The following is a 16,162-nucleotide window of genomic DNA, read 5'->3' as shown; positions in this document are numbered from 1 at the left end:
TTTTTTAAAAAAAATACTTAAATCCGTCTTCATTACTAAATTTGGAATACAAAATTAAAATATGAAAATACTGGAATTCAGAATACTATTTAATTTAAAGTGAATCTGTCAGGTAATTCATGTTGTCTGAAGCACAAGCAACATAAATTAAAGACACTTCAGAGTAAAACGTAGATGTTTGCAATGGGGCAGTCTCTCCATGATTCATGCTGCCTATGGTTTGGGCACAAAACAACTTGGCATGCTCCCAGTAAGTGCCTTCAATTTTACTGTCTAGATAATTACGGTATTTGATATTTAGGTATGGAGTTTCTTTTATTTAGGTTGCTAAATTGCTATGGTCATTTAATACAGTACAGTGGATTATTGAATATTTTTTTAATTGTTTTTATCCCAGAAATCTACTTCTCGAGAGAATACAATAAAAACAAGATTTAGTCTTTACCATAAAATTTATTATGGACTTGTTTTTCAGGGAAAAATACATCTAATTAAAAACTGCTGATGTGTAATATATAAAAAAAATATAGAAAATCAATTTTGAATAATTTAAATACAGTAAAGGTGCAATAAAACTATTTTAAACAAATTAAGCTTTTATTTATTAACGTTATTAGTGTTTTTACTATCAGTAATGTAATAATAGAGACATTATTCCTTCTCACTGTCCATCCTCCTAGGTAAAACGTAGATCTTTCCTGGTATTGATTGATGTAATTCATTTTGTAGACTATAATTCATAAGGATCTTCTTACTCTGTACCTTGCCTTAAATACAAATATATAATTAGACAGCTTTATTTCAGTAAGTTAATGCATGAAAAATATAGACATGTTTAAGATTCAACAGAAGGATTGTTGGTACTTGTTATAGTGTTTTATAACTTAATCTGCCTAGTGTCAGGTTTAAAAATGCAATGTTTGCAGAAAATGATTTATTTGTTGAAATGAGCAGATCCTTTTAACTTCTTATTTGCTGGCTTCCTCAAATCTTCCAAAAAAGATTCTAATTGCAGTGAATAATTTTGTGCGATTATCAACACTGGGTAGATTGTAATTGCTCAGAAATTACATGATCAGAGAGAGAACCCCTAACCATAAGAGATTACACACTACAGAATAGAGAGAGGATCCCACTAATCATAAGAGCTTACACTCTACTGGTGAGAGAGCGAGAATGCTGCTGATCATAAGAGCTTAATTGTACAGGTGAAAGAGAGGACTCAGCTGACCTTAAGAGCTTACACTTTATAGGAGAAAGATGACCTTGTTGACCATAAGGCCACATGCACACATTCAGTATTTGGTGAATTTTTTGCCTATGTATTTGTAAGCCAAAACCAGGAGTGGATGAAAAATGTATAAGTGGTGCAAATGTTTCTATTATGCGTTTCCTCTGACTGTTCCACTCATGGTTTTGGCTTACAAATACTGGGGTAAAAAACTCACCAAATACTCAATGTGTGCACATGGCCTAAGAGCGCATACAGTACAGAAGAGAAAGACTTGCCTAGTGATTTTGATGATGGAAAACGACTCTGCCATATAAACTGTGCTCCATTGTGATCCAGTGATGGCAGGAAAAATTTTTTACTAATTCAAGGAAATTTGAAAAAAAACTGTGTACAGACAAATCCCCTTAAAATATGCAATTTATTACAATAGTCATTAAAACACCTTCCCAGTGAAAAAATGACAAATGTCAAAAATAGAAAAAGACCTAGTCTAAAGTGCTGCACAACCCTGTACTAAGGCCTAGCTGATACCTTCCTGACCGTGGAGGTTGGCACCCTAATAGTACGATATATTGGCGCCCCCACTCAATGAGGACTATCCCTCGCTTCCCTAGTGATCCCTGTTATCACAGAGGGGAAAACAATATTCAAATAGTACAGAGTAGAGTTGAGCGAAACGGGTCGAAAAATTTCAAAAGTCGGGTTTCAGGAAACGAAACCCGACCCTAGGATGAGGTCGGCCACGAGGTCGGCGACTTACGCGCCAAAGTCGCGTTTCAAAAGTTTGTTTTGCGCTCTTTTTCAGCCAATCGGTATCCACGGACACTGTGGGCAACGTGATGACATAGGCACGGGTCACCACCATCTTTCAGAAGGGCATGCAAGTGATTGGCTTGCTTTGGTGGGCGTCACAGGGGGTATAAAAGGGCGTGCACGCCGACCGCCATGTTACTCATGCTGATCTCAGAATAGAGAGAGCTGCTGCTGATTTTGTAGGGAGAGCGTTAGGCAGGGAAGAAGACACCAAAACCTGCTTCTGCTGCTAGCGATTTTGCCTGTACAACACACCAGTCACTGTGTGTGCAGTGCAAGGGGAGGCTATGTAGTGGTGTATCAGTGGTGTTGGTTGTTGGGCTGCCTTCTAAGGCTTCCTGACATTCCTGCATTGCTGTTTACCCACTGCTCCGCAAACTGCTTTTTTAAAAGCAATCCCAATTTTTTTTTTTTGTCCTGCTGAGAAGAAAAAAAAACTGCTTCTGCTGCTAGCGATTTTGCCTGTACAACACACCAGTCACTGTGCAGTGCAAGGGGAGGCTATATAGTGGTCTATCAGTGGTGTTGGTTGTTGGGATGCCTTCTAAGGCTTCCTGACATTCCTGCATTGCTGTTTACCCACTGCTCCGCAAACTGCTTTTTTAAAAGCAATCCCAATTTTTTTTTTTTGTCCTGCTGAGGTACTGAGCGTGCATTTTTTCACACCATACAGCGGTGTACGCTCCTCACACAGTACCGTGTAACGGCTGTTATCACAGCCACAGTGAAGCTATCAGTGTGTCACTCTGTGAGAATAAGTCGAGGACATGTTCCGTTCTTACAGACCTGCACTCTAGGGAGATTCCTATTCTGCCCAATTCTACATACACCTTGTAGTTTGTGATACACTAGCCAATTTCTGCCTGTGACATAGCCCTCAGATATTCAGTGGGCCTCACACAATCCATAAGTGTCATTTGTCCACAAGTGTGTGCACAAATTCAAAATCTCCCTTATCCTCTAGTGACTTTGGTCACAGCTCTGCCATCGAGCCTGTGACAGAGCGCTCAGATATTCAGTAGGCCTCACACAATCCATAAGTGTCCAGTGTCCACAAGTGTGTGCACAAATTCAAAATCTCCCTTATCCTCTAGTGACTTTGGTCACAGCTCTGCCATCGAGCCTGACACAGAGCGCTCAGATATTCAGTGGGCCTCACACAATCCATAAGTGTCCAGTGTCCACAAGTGTGTGCAGAAATTAAAAATCTCCCTTATCCTCTAGTCACTTTGGTCACAGCTCTGCCATCGAGCCTGTGAAAGAGCGCTCAGATATTCAGTGGGCCTCACACAATCCATAAGTGTCCAGTGTCCACAAGTGTGTGCAGAAATTAAAAATCTCCCTTATCATCTAGTGACTTTGGTCACAGCTCTGCCATCGAGCCTGTGACAGAGCGCTCAGATATTCAGTGGGCCTCACACAATCCATAAGTGTCCAGTGTCCACAAGTGTCTGCAGAAAATCAAAATCTCCCTTATCCTCTAGTCACTTTGGTCACAGCTCTGCCATCGAGCCTGTGACAGAGCGCTCAGATATTCAGTGGACCTCACACAATCCATAAGTGTCCAGTGTCCACAAGTGTGTGCAGAAATTAAAAATCTCCCTTATCCTCTAGTGACTTTGGTCACAGCTCTGCCATCGAGCCTGTGACAGAGCGCTCAGATATTCAGTGGGCCTCACACAATCCATAAGTGTCCAGTGTCCACAAGTGTGTGCAGAAATTCAAAATCTCCCTTATCCTCTAGTGACTTTGGTCACAGCTCTGCCATCGAGCCTGTGACAGAGCGCTCAGATATTCAGTGGGCCTCACACAATCCATAAGTGTCCAGTGTCCACAAGTGTGTGCAGAAATTCAAAATCTCCCTTATCCTCTAGTGACTTTGGTCACAGCTCTGCCATCGAGCCTGTGACAGAGCGCTCAGATATTCAGTGGGCCTCACACAATCCATAAGTGTCCAGTGTCCACAAGTGTGTGCAGAAATTCAAAATCTCCCTTATCCTCTAGTGACTTTGGTCACAGCTCTGCCATCGAGCCTGTGACAGAGCGCTCAGATATTCAGTGGGCCTCACACAATCCATAAGTGTCCAGTGTCCACAAGTGTCTGCAGAAATTCAAAATCTCCCCTGTCCTATAGACACCTTGTACCTTGTTTTACATTACTATATAGTTTGTTGGATTTTGTCTACATTTCTACCAAAAATGAGGAAGTCTGGTGGAAGAGGCCATGGAATTGGGCGGGGGTTGGCAGCTGGTAATGATGGTGTTGGTGGTGGATCTGATGGTAGTGGCAAGAGCAAAATAGGACCAAATGCAGGAGGTGTTGAGCCTGCGTCATCGTCTGGCTACATAAGGCCTCGAACGCTTAGTTTTCTAGGAGTTGGCAAACCGCTTTTAAAGCCAGAGCATCAGGAAAAAGTTTTGTCTTACATTGCTGACTCAGCCGCCAGCTCTATCGCCTCCTCTTCTTCAGTTGTAAAAAGTAAAAGCACTGAGTCGTCATTGGAGGCTCATGTTCATGAACCACACCTTTCCTTGTGTCCTTCACCCCAACCAAGATTGAAGGATGACGCAGGCCATACTACTGATTACTCCATGGAGCTGTTTTCACATACCATGCCTGGATTATCAAGTCAAATGGTGTATTACCCAGGCCAAGATGAATCTGACATGGAGTGCACTGATGCACAGCCGCTGATGGATGATTCTGCTGGTACATTCACTCAGAGCACTACATTGTCCTCGCAGTGTACAGAGCCAGATTCTGACCCTGATGAGACTCAGGTGCCCCTTCCCGCACACTATACCACCATACACGGTGACACAGAGGAAGGTGCACATGACATAGAAGAGGAGGTGATGGATGACCCAGTTGTTGACCCAGATTGGCAACCATTGGGGGAAGAGGGTGCTGCTTCCAATAGCTCAGATGAGGAGCATCCACAGCAGACATCGACATCGCAACAGCTGTTATCTGGCAGGCCCGGAGCACTCCAAAGACAGGTTCCAAACATCAAAATAGTTGCTGGACAGCTTGTCCAGAGGGTCAAAAGATCACAGCGTGCTAGGCCGCAAAATGTCTGCCAAAGTAGGAAGAGTGCAGTGTGGCACTTTTTTGAACAAAATCCTCATGATCAGGCCAAGGTTATCTGTAAGAAGTGCGCAAAGACCTTTAGCCGAGGGAAAAATCTGAAAAATTTGAATACCAGTTGCATGCTTAGACATTTAACCAGCATGCACTTGCAAGCGTGGACACAACACCAAACCTCAAGTGCCACATGTGCAACTGATCACAACGAAAGTAGTCAGCAACGCTACATTGTTTCCCCCACTGTAAGCCCACCAGTTAGCACAGCAGCAAATGTTGAGGTGTCGTTGCAAGGCCACAGCAGTCAGGGAATCCCGCTGTTATATCAACGAAAGACTGATTCTAGGCCATCAGAAAGAACAACAACTCCATCACCATCATCAACCCTCTCTCAGTCCGCTCTGTCCACCGCTACTTCCACCATATGCAGCTCTCAAGTCAAGCTCACCCTCCCAGACACTATGAGTAGGTCAAGAAAGTACTCAGTCTCTCATCCGCGTACACTGGGTTTGAACGCCCACATTGCCAAACTAATCTCGTTTGAGATGATGACCTTTCGGTTGGTGGAAAGCACAGCTTTCCGCGAACTCATGGCCTATGCAGTACCATGCTATGACCTACCCAGTCGCCACTTCTTCTCTCGCAAAGCCATCCCAGCCCTCCACCATCATGTGAAAGACCGCATTGTCCATGCACTCAAGCAGTCAGTGAGCGTAAAGGTGCACCTCACAACTGATGCATGGTCCAGTCGGCATGGCCAGGGCCGTTACGTGTCCATCACTGCGCACTGGGTTAATGTGGTGGATGCAGGGTCCACAGGGGACAGCGGTGGTGGGACAGTGCTGCCTAGCTCACGGTATAGGAAACAGTTGGCTGTAGGCGTTCAACCCTCCTCCTCCTCCAGAAGCGAAAGCTCGTCCACAGAGCGCAGTCGTACGAGCACTCCATCTGCAGCTGCCACTGTTGCACACGATGTGTCCCCCTATCGAGCAGCTAGTGGAAAGCGTCAGCAGACTGTGTTGCAGATGATGTGTTTGGGCAACAGACACACCGCCGAGGTGCTGGCCGAGTACTTGAAGCGACAAACTGAGTCATGGCTGGGCAGTGTACATCTTGAGGCAGGCAAGGTAGTTAGTGATAACGGCCGTAATTTTGTGGCAGCCATAGCCCTTTCAAAACTCAGCCACATACCTTGCTTGGCTCACACCTTGAACCTGGTGGTGCAGTGCTTCCTCAAAAATTATCCGGAGTTAACAGCCCTGCTCCAGAAGGTGCGAAGACTGTGCGCGCACATCCGCCGGTTGCCTGTACACTCCGTTCGTATGCAGAAGCTGCAGCGATTGCTCCACCTTCCCAACCACCGCCTCATTATCGACATTGCAACAAGGTGGAACTCCACCCTGCACATGGTGGAGTGGCTGTGCGAGCAGAGGCAGGCCATAATGCATTTGTGGGAGGATACACGGCCAGGCACTTTGAGAGCAGACATGGAGTTGACAGGTGTGCAGTGGTCGAAGCTGAAAGACCTCTGTAAAGTCCTTCAGTGTTTTGAGGAATGCACACGGCTGGTAAGCGCAGACGACGCCATCCTAAGCATGAGCATCCCACTTATGCGTCTGCTCATGCAAACTTTGATGCACCTTAAGGAGCAGGCGTCTGCAGCCAATGTTGATGAGGAGGAAGAGGAGGAGGGAATCCTTGATGACATTCAGCCATTGTCTGCTCAGGGACCTCTGCTGGACGAGGTGGAGGAAGAAGAGGAGGAGGAGGATGATGGGAATGATTGCTTAGGGGAGGATGCATCTCGTGTGGCAAGTGAAAATGTTGGCGTGGCAAGGTCTGGTACAGGGTTTGTGCGTGACTGGAGGGATGTGGATTTGCCAGAAAGTGCTCCTCCAACCAGCACTCGCAGTGCATCATTGACACCGGGAACATTGGCCCACATGTCAGATTATGCCTTGCAGATCCTAAAAAGGGACCCCCGCATTGCCAAAATGATGAACGATGACGACTACTGGTTGGCCAGCATCCTGGTTCCACGCTATAAACGCAAATTACAAAATATCATGCCACAGGAGAACCTTGACCTAATATTGGCTAATAAACAAGCAACTCTGGTAAATCGGTTGCTTGAGGCATTCCCAGCACACAGCAGCGGTTATGGTTCTCACACGAGCCGTACGGGCCGGGGGCAGCTTGGCAGAGGTGTTCGTGGTGCACACAGCAGAAGTGGCGTTGGAGACAGGGGTTTCATGACAATGTTGTGGACTGATTTTTCAAATACCGCTCACACAACTGGTAATACTGCATCGATGGAAAGTGACAGGAGACAGCAGTTGTCAACTATGGTTACAAACTACTTTTCCTCCCATATCGATGTTCTCCACACAGGTCATTCCCCTTTGACTATTGGGCCGCTAAACTGGACACCTGGCCTGAATTGGCCCAATATGCCTTACAGGAGCTCACTTGCCCAGCTGCAAGTGTGCTATCGGAAAGAGTCTTCAGTGCAGCTGGATCAATCCTGACAGAAAAAAGGACCCGTCTGTCAACCCAAAATGTGGATGATCTAACCTTCATTAAAATGAACCATGCATGGGTTTCCAAGGATTTTGTCCCACCTTCCCCTGTTGACACATAGGGTGACAGAAAAATGGCTTGCTTTGGTCCACCTCTTCCTGGGACTTCACCTATTTCGCCTTTTGCATCAGCTGAATGTCCAACATCAACATATGCCACTTTCTAAAACTCCCTAACTGTGCTGCCTCCCCCCCCCATGGCCGGGGTCACCACCTAGCGCACGACACCGTGCGAATGCCGTTGCCCTGGACAGGTGGGTAGGCCGACTCTTGGGCGCGGGCACTGGCACAGGGTCCCTCATAGTGCAATCAAGTGTCTCTGACGGTGGTGGTGCACACCCGCCGTCAGACACACCGCTGTACTATGAGGGGCCCAGTGCCAGTACCGACGCCCACGAGTGGGCCCCCCTTGCTTGGGCAGGGCCCCAGCATTTGCAATCTTTACCTCTCCCTGCTCCTCCGCTGTGTAATCTGGGCCGTCAAATCCATACTGTGCCTGACACCGTCTGAGCCTGCCTCCTGATGTATAGACATATATTTTGAATGTGTACGCTATCCATACATGTTATCCGGGGATACGGTACCCTTTCTCACCTTTGTGAGAAATCACCTGCAAGCCATACTGGGCCTAACACCGTCTGAGCCTGCCTCCTGATGTATAGACATATATTTTGAATGTGTACGCTATCCATACATGTTATCCGGGGATACGGTACCCTTTCTCACCTTTGTGCAATCACCTGCAAGCCATACTGGGCCAGAGAACGGCTGGCGAGCTATTAAGCAAGCTACAGCACCTGTGGTTTGCACACGTAAGTTTTTCATTTTTTCAGGAATGACGGTTAGGCCTAATTCCGGAACTGCGGTTGACCTGCACTTACTGGGAAATCAGCGTTCGCAGGTAATAATTGTAATCACAGATCCCCATCACTAACGTTGTTCAGCGGGTTATCTTCACCTGTAAGCGACAAATGCTGGCCTTTTCAGTGTAGCGCACATGCAGCCACGGACATGTAAGGGCATGACACACCAGTTATTGGCCAATCTCATGTGCCAGAGCCTCACGTGTCCCTCTAGTAAGCCGGACTCGGACAGCGGGGCATGACGGAGTCTCGTTCGTTAACGGAATTAAGCTTGCAATCTGTGCATCTTTTCTGTAGCTTGCATGGTTGAGGTTTCCCAGGTGGAGTAAAATTAAACCGTAGGCTCCACTCCTGGTGGTGCCCTTCTGGACATTCCTTTAAGGTTCAGCTTTGCAACCATACTGCCCACGTAAAACAAACACTTTGCCTTCATGAACGCTGTTTGGAGGGTCATGACTCGTGGGAATAACGCCGCCCAATCAGTTAACCTGCTAGAGAGATCCTTCGTTGCTCCCAAGCATGACATCACACTCCCTAGGAGGAAGGTAATGCCACTGTGGCGACCGTACTCCTGGGGGCGACACAAGTGCACTGATGCCCAGCCACTGCTCGATGAATCTGCTGGTACATTGACCCAGACCACTACATTCACCTCGCACGCTACACGGCCTGAATCTGACCCTGATGAAACTCAGGTTACCCTTCCCATATACAGTTCCATCTTACACGGTGACAAAGAGGAAGCTGCAGATGAAAGTGCAGGTTCGGCCCACCCGCCATCAGACACACCACCGTACTATCAGGGGCCCTGTGCCAGTGCCATCGCCAACGAGTGGGCCCCCCCTGCTTGCTCAGGATCACAGCACTTGCAAGGTTGAAATACTGTGCAGTGAGATGGAAGATGGGGATGACGAGGAGTCCAGACTAGTACAGGGATTCCCTAGCGAGGAGACTTATTTGATTGTTTTCAATGTTGGGACAACAATTTTTGGGGAGCACTATACTCTGGAGAATGATAGATGGGGCCCACCATACACTGGAACATTCCAAAGGTGGACATCAGACACTGGAGCAGCATTTACAGGGCCCATTATACACTAGAGCATTAGAAATGGGGCCCATTATGTTTGAAGCATTATTTGGGCCCATAACACAGTGGAGCTTCATTCATGGGGACCAACATATACTGTAGCATTATGTGGAGCTCATCATATACTGTTTCAAACATTATATGGGACCAATGATTCTGTATGGAGAAATAGATGGGCCTCGTCATGAGATGTAAAAAGTGAAGTATTTTTCATTGTACTATACCGCTATTTCTCTGCCGTATCGGAGCATGATGAGCTGTGGTATGTGTTAAAGGGGCGCTCTTTCGCCCAGGGCACATGAAAACCTGGAGCCAGCCCTCCCCCCCCACAACTTTAGCCAAATAACCCCCATTTTTCAGTGCGTAACTTGTATAATGAAGTTAATTAAGGTTGACAAGCTTAAGTAAGAAGAATTGATGCCTTTGGCATTCAAATGGGCACTGTAGGTGTGTTTCCTGTCCTCCTCTCACTGCCGACTTTTATTCCCCATTGACTTACATTGGGTTTCGTGTTTCGGGACGACCCCGACTTTTCCCTATAATCGGACGATCTTGCTCGACCCGACTTTTGGAAAAGTTGGGTTTCACGAAACGAAACTCGACCCTAAAAAAACAAAAGTCGCTCAACTCTAGTACAGAGATAAAAAAATCAGAATGCCCTAGTACTCGTGCAGACCAGACAAAAAAATCAAAAAATACAACCATAAAAGATGCATTTCAACCATATCATGATATCATGTGACCTATATGATATAATAACCTCAAAAAGGCAGGATCAGCAGCTATTGTCACTTAGAGAGATAAACACAGTCAGATACAATAATCAGATAATGAGTGGTCACTTATCATGTCTATGGGGAACCCTCAACGCATTTCCCTCTGTGGCGGTTCATCAGGAGGTATAACTGATGCTTTCAAAGATGTTGTTGCTGCTTCATACCTGATACCACAATGATGATGGCCAGTGATGGCCCAGGTACTGAGTACCACTCTACAAATTATGATAATCCAGTAGATGTCATAGCTACTGTGCATGGCCATGCAAAAGACATTATCCCACACTCTGAAGCTTCATAAGGGCTGTAAATAGTACAGGGCAAGTTTTTTTTTTAAGTGTTTGAATTCACATAAAACCACAATATTCAAAAAGTTCCATTCAAACTCAGTTTTCTGTGGATCTTTACTTATTGATGTTGAAATTATGATGATAATTTAGATCGTAAACATTTAGACCTGAACTATCATCAGATTTCACAGTGTAAAATGCATACTTTATTAAATAGATTGCAAATCCAATGTGGCTGGCTTGCATACTTTGTAAATTCATGTCACAATGGCTAAATAATCATGATTTGAAAGTAAACATTTTATGGGTTCATCTAAATATTGAAAGAATTCATGAGTTCAAAAGTATTCAATGTCAGTCTCCGAGTCTGCTTGACATTAAAAACTTGTATTGAGCAATGTTAAATTTCAGGACCAGCAGGGAGGAGGAACACTAAAGAGTTTGTCAATCAGAAGAGGAGGTCAGGGATTGAAATTACATTTTAAATCTGAATTATACAGTTCTTTATATTGGATTTTTCAATGTAAGTACACCTGCAGCAACAGGTCTAAGAGATTTATTTAATAAAGATTACAGACTGCAATGTGAAATCTGGCAACAAATTCTAAGTAAAAGTGTTGTGGCAGGAGAAGAACAGTTTGCTTCCTTTACTGTCAGTTGCCAATAGATGAAGTAAATAGATACAGTTGATCCACTCAGCCTTGGATCGAAAGTACAAACAGGACATCGTATTGTATTTACAAACCACACTACTTCCTCTAAATTTAAATCCTAAGGAAATAAAATTAGTCTATTCACAGTAATGGGGATGTGTTGTGGCTGAACAGGACCAGACATGGCTTCATCGAAATTTGGCTCTCTTCCAAAGAGTGACCAAACAGCAATGAACTGATTAGTACAAATATGTCAAATAGTCCAGCAAACAGTAACCTTTCAGATAATCCAAACTTTATTGAAAACTTAGAACCAGCCACACAAAACTCTTATGAGACAGCCTTTGAGTACTTTATCAATCTAGTCATACTCTCCAAAGGTTTAAAGGCCAGAATTGCTAGCCCCATAGAAACTGGGGAAAGCAAAATATGGCATAAATATCAAAAGAATTGGTTAAATAAGCTGGGGATTTCTACTACAAGTAGAAAAGCTTAGTCAGGCAACAACAGCTCTTGAAAGCAACTGCAGCTTGCTTATGGCTCAATGGCTCCATCTTAAATCTCTTCAATTCTCACCTGACTATATTATGGACACAAAGTTATCTTTTTGTGCTGCATCAGATCTTGTGGTACAGAGAAACTCTTCAAGACAAGCCTATTCTGAAGCACAATATACTGTAACCACACAAAATGATGAATTGGAAGTTAATATTTCTTAAATTCTACTCTTCATGCAGATTTCTTTGAGACTATAATCTAGACTAAAACTCAAGAATTCTAGACAATACCTAGAAAAATATTCAGGATTGAGAGTCCTCAGTAGTTGATACCTTTTAATGGCTAACTGAAAAGATGGTAACACATTGCAAGCTTTCGAGACTACTCATGTCTCTTCCTCAGGCTAGACTAATACAAAATCTGAAGTCACATATTTATGCACAATACAGCCTAGAAAAAAAGCAATAGATAAGACAAGTGACGTGAAGCAGAACTATCAATATGAGAGAGGGAGAAACATAAATATAAACATTGGACCAGTTCATAGATAAGGAGTCTGGATGTTTTATGGTCCTCTGATTGGGGTCTAGTTCTGTGTTGCCCCCACAAGGTTTTAAAAGGAAATTCCTTAATTGATGTAAAAAGACATAAATCCATGCGACACATTCATTCCAGCACTGAGAGTGTCAAAGTTCATCATAAATTTGTACTCCCAAATCATCTCTCTCTCTGAGAATTGAAGTTACCTTTCAATACCAGTAATTTCTTATCCACGTTGCTGTGATCAGGGATACAGAAATGTTTTGCCACAGGTAGATCCATTCTTTTTTCTCTTATTGTGTGACGATGAGCATTCATCCTTGTTCTAAGCTTTTGCCCTGTCTCCCCCACATACAGACCCCCAGTTGGACATTTAGTACAAATAATTAAGTACACCACATTAGATGTAATGCAGGTGAAAGTACCTGGGATCTTGTAGTCCTGATGTGAGTTGGTGATCTTTATCTTGTCCATGGTCATTATAAATGGACAGGTTTTACATTTTTTCTGGTTGCAAGGAAAGGTTCCTGCAGCTGTTGACGAGGACAGGGAGCTTCTGACAATGATGCTTCTTAAATTTGGGGGCTGCCTAAAACACAGCAGTGGGGGGTCTGGAAAAATGGATTTCAATCGGGCATCTTTTTGCAGTAAAGGTTGTAATTTCCGTGCAGCTCCCCTTAGCACCTCCAGATTTGGGTTGTAGGTGACTACTAGAGGCACTCAGTTATTTTCTTCTTTAGCTTTGTAATGTAGCAGGTGATTCCTTGACAATCTGGTGGCTCTTGTAATTTGGTTTTCAATTGTTCTTGGATGGTAACCCTGATTCAAAAGGGTCTTTTTGAGGCGACCAAGGTGTTTTTCTCTATCCATGGGGTTGGAACATATACGATTGTATCTGATGGCTTGGCTATAGATAATAGAGTTCTTTATGTGCTTTGGATGGAAACTGTCCCATTTAAGGTATGTTGGACGGTCGCTTGGCTTCTGATATAGGGATGTCTCTATTTCATTGTTTTTTAGCTTAATGATGGTGTTCAAAAAATTAATCTCAGTACTGGAGTAGTTGAGTGTTAAATTGATGGTGGGAAGAAATTGATTAAACTGTTCGTGGAACGTCTTTAGCTGTTGCTCAGGCTCCATCCAGATGATTAAAATATCATCAATGAAGCGGTAGTAGGCCAGGGGCCTGTTGGGGCATGAGGACAAAAAGTCGCTTTCAAGCTTGGCCATGAAAAGATTTGCATACTGTGGAGCCATTTTACTTCCCATAGCTGTGCCAGTCTCCTGTAGATAGATCCTGTTGTCAAATTCAAAGTAATTGTGGGTGAGGATGAATTTTATAAGTTTCACCACAGCATCAGCATCAGTCCCTGTGTTTTCCATGAAGAATTTTCAGGCATTTAAACCATCTTGGTGTGGGATATTAGAGTACAAAGATTCCACATTGAAAACCAAATTACAAGAGCCACCAGATTGTCAAGGAATCACCTGCTACATTACAAAGCTAAAGAAGAAAATAACCGAGTGCCTCTAGTAGTCACCTACAACCCAAATCTGGAGGTGCTAAGGGGAGCTGCACGGAAATTACAACCTTTACTACAAAAAGATGCCCGATTAAAATTCATTTTTCCAGACCCCCCACTGCTGTGTTTTAGGCAGCCCCCAAATTTAAGAAGAATCATTATCAGAAGCTCCCTGTCCTCTCCAACAGCTGCAGAAACCTTTCCTTGCAACCAGAAAAAATGTAAAACCTGTCCATTTATAATGACCACGGACAAGATAAAGATCCCCAACTCACATCAGGACTACAAGATCCCAGGTACTTTCACCTGCATTACATCTAATGTGGTGTACTTAATTATTTGTACTAAATGTCCAACTGGGGGTCTGTATGTGGGGGAGACAGGGCAAAAGCTTAGAACAAGGATGAATGCTCATCGTCACACAATAAGAGAAAAAAGAATGGATCTACCTGTGACAAAACATTTCTGTATCCCTGATCACAGCAGCGTGGATATGAAATTACTGGTATTGAAAGGTAACTTCAATTCTCAGAGAGAGAGACGAGTTTGGGAGTACAAATTTATGACGAACTTTGACACTCTCAGTGCTGGAATGAATGTGTCGCATGGATTTATGTCTTTTTATATCAATTAAGGAATTTCCTTTTAAAACCTTGTGGGGGCATTACAACACAGAACTAGACCCCAATCAGAGGACCATAAAACATCCGGACTCCTTATCTATGAACTGGTCCAATGTTTATATTTATGTTTCTCCCTCTCACATATTGATAGTTCTGCTTCACGTCACTTGTCTTATCTATTGCATTTTTTCTAGGCTGTATTGTGCATAAATATGTGACTTCAGATTTTGTATTAGTCTAGCCTGATGAAGAGACCTGACTAGTCTCGAAAGCTTGCAATGTGTTACCATCTTTTCAGTTAGCCATTTAAAGGTATCAACTACTGAGGACTCTCAATCCTGAATATTTTTCTATCTACTGGCTAACATGGTACAAAGATATACATCTTTCCTGTAGACAATACCTACATTTTTCAGAGAAAAAAAAAACAAAAAATGTCCCTTACGATCAAATTGCTCATTAATAAGTCTGGAAACAATTAATGTATTTGTAGGGGGGTGTGCAGGTGGCTATTTTTGGCCCTGCACTCCTGTGCATGCCTGCCTAGTGAAACCGGGTACGTTTGTGTGTTTCACCTTAGTGTATTGATTAATGTGATGTCTTTAAGTGGTAATGTCCCATGTTATATAATGTCTATGTACCTGTATTGTGACAGGGACTAAGATACGAACAGTGAGTAGTCTTGTTATTCCTAGTGTTTAGTGTAGCATGATGTCATGTGGAGTACTTAGTGTAGTGTGGGGTTATGTAGTGCTTGGGGCAGTAGAGGGCACTATGGAATTAGAAAGTAAGATGTTAGATTTAGATATGGAGATTTAGATTTAGATAAGATCGAAATAGTTAACTGGTTTCAGCCAAAATAGTGATTGCTAAATGTTGGTACTAGTTAGACCAATAGAATAGTTGGTGGGAGGAGTTAGCGGAGGGTAAGCAGGATTTCTTCTAGAAGGTAGTCAGTAGTTGCAGAGAGTTGACTAGAGCAACAGTGCAGAGTTTGAGCAGTGAGTTGCAGTTGAGAGACAGAAGAACTGAAAGAAGCAGGTCTGGAGATTCTAGATCTTGGAGCACATGGGAAGCATGTGGGAAGCGAGGCAGCCTAATAGAAACAGTGGCTAGTCTATGGGTTACCTCACTCACGGTCCGAACAGGATTTGCAGAGGCAACCTGATTTTTCGCCCAGGATGAGGAAAGTGAATGGGGAGCACTCAGTATCAGATAGCTGGATTACTCAGGGAACTGTGGGTCTGGAAGCCACGGTGCTGCAAAATAAGCTGAAGGAAAAGACAAGGGAAAGAGCAGGGGATGGAGTTCTCTTGATGTTTGAAGATGGCTGGACTGTAACTGTTATGAATCTAAGTTGAGTAAACTTTTATTGGAAAAGAACAAGAACTCTGACTATATTTTGGGTCTGAAAAGGACTGGAGCTCTGTATGCTGGGAAGGTTCCTAACCCAGAGATGGGTGAAGCACTTGACACACACAGCACACCACAAAACGACCATCCATATATATCTGTAGCGGAGCGTCAGGGAGTGAAAATTACACCAAAACCCCTCACCACTACTGACACCCTGGCCCCAGTTACATATTTTACAA

The 16,162-nt window shown here is 43.9% G+C and overlaps 1 long non-coding RNA gene across 2 annotated transcripts in view; it reads right to left on the bottom strand.

Annotated features, from left to right (window-relative positions):
* Positions 1 to 433: 433 nt before the first annotated feature.
* LOC141084605 (uncharacterized) overlaps positions 434 to 16,162 on the bottom strand; it is a 104,570-nt gene continuing 88,841 nt past the window's right edge. For both annotated transcript variants that reach the window (XR_012231052.1, XR_012231053.1), the window contains one exon: positions 434 to 767. This is a non-coding gene — a long non-coding RNA (uncharacterized lncRNA). The remainder of the gene's footprint in view (positions 768 to 16,162) is intronic.

Source organism: Dendrobates tinctorius, unplaced genomic scaffold (assembly GCF_039654945.1).
Source record: "Dendrobates tinctorius isolate UK_male_01 unplaced genomic scaffold, ASM3965494v1 ptg000025l, whole genome shotgun sequence".
Taxonomy (NCBI): Eukaryota; Metazoa; Chordata; class Amphibia; order Anura; family Dendrobatidae; genus Dendrobates; species Dendrobates tinctorius.
The sequence above is the reverse complement of the archived record's forward strand: the minus strand, read 5'-3'. Positions and strand labels throughout refer to the sequence as shown.